The sequence below is a fragment of the Penaeus monodon genome, chromosome 27 (assembly GCF_015228065.2).
Source record: "Penaeus monodon isolate SGIC_2016 chromosome 27, NSTDA_Pmon_1, whole genome shotgun sequence".
In the NCBI taxonomy this organism is placed as follows: domain Eukaryota; kingdom Metazoa; phylum Arthropoda; class Malacostraca; order Decapoda; family Penaeidae; genus Penaeus; species Penaeus monodon.
In genome coordinates this window covers 8,694,386-8,695,776 of record NC_051412.1, presented here as the reverse complement: position 1 = coordinate 8,695,776, position 1,391 = coordinate 8,694,386, and positions in this window count along the sequence as shown.

The window sequence follows — 1,391 nt, the reverse complement described above, 5'->3', positions numbered from 1 at the left end:
CTAGTGACCCGAACGATATGAACCCTACACAGCTACCCTATTCACTGAAGTGAATGCTGCCTCCGTCCACCTCCTGCCCTTTTTCCCAAAATGAAGCCCACACATGGTTTCGGCGAGCTGAAACCCATTCAGGTCAAGAATATAGTTAAGGTGACCACCAAAGCAGACCACGTCTTAGCCTTCTTGCCCCAAAGGGGGTTTGCATCTGTTAGCCCCCCCTGATTGACAGCCTCCACATTGAATATGACAGGATGAAACAGGAGCTGTTGCAGGGTTTTTGTTTTCTCTGTTTGAGGGAGCGCAAATCCTCAAAATCCCCAACAAACCCCTTGAGATTTACTCCAAACAAGTTTGGCAAGAAATCACTACCTATCGCCTCCATGCCAAGATACACAAGGTAAGTTCCACGAAGTGGATCTTAAAAAAAAGATTTGACTCCGCTCTCTCCCCCGGCAACATCAGGGAGAAGCTCCATGCCCCGGAGGAGACGCCATTGATGTTCTCCTCACCAGAGCCAACGCACTGATGGAAGCACATCACAAGCTCGCCCTCAACCAACAACCCGTTTTCCGCCAGCTAATACAGACATCAAATCCGAGGGGCCAACACCATCCGGAGGCCTTTTATCCCATTCCTGCTGCAGATGGCATTTGCTCCTACCAAAACTGGGATGGGAGCGCAGCCTATAATTATCTCATGGATGTAGGTGGAGGCAACGAGGGTTAAAAAAAAACCGGTATTGCCACTAACAAAGCGGCAAAACCACGTCACACGTAAAACCCCCCGAAAGGGTTTTCCCATCCGGGAAAAGGGAACCAAAAAGCATTTTCTCGTAAATCCAAGCCTTCTTCTCCTTACCCATACACGCCAATGACGAGCTCCAATGCCGGCGAGGCTTTTCCCGCGTAGGGAACCCCAAATCAACTCCTATGGTTAAAAGATACATCCCATTTCTCCCCGGGGCCCACTTCCAAGGGATTTTCCTCATTTGTGTGACCTCATCCATGACTGGCTCACCATCCATCCATAGCCCCCAGCTTGTTGCAGAGATTTTTGTGGCCTCCATGAAGAAGATCTGTGGCATGCCATGCAGCAAGTACATCGCTAACCAACCACCATCCCAACCTCCCCCACCCCACATACGCTTTGGCCATTCCTTAACGTCGTCGACCTCTCCCCCCGTCAAGGAAAAAAGGTATATCCTACCCTCTCGACTCCTAGCCGCTGGTCCCAGGCTACGTCCCTCAGGGTCGGGACCAATCTTACACCCAGCACACTTTGCTCCCTTTTCACCCTTTCGGTTCCGCCCGAACACATAAGTCCATAGGGGGGCGTTTTTTACCCCAGAGCTGTGGAAGGGTCTAGCTCAGCTCCTTGGAGTCACTCTCCAC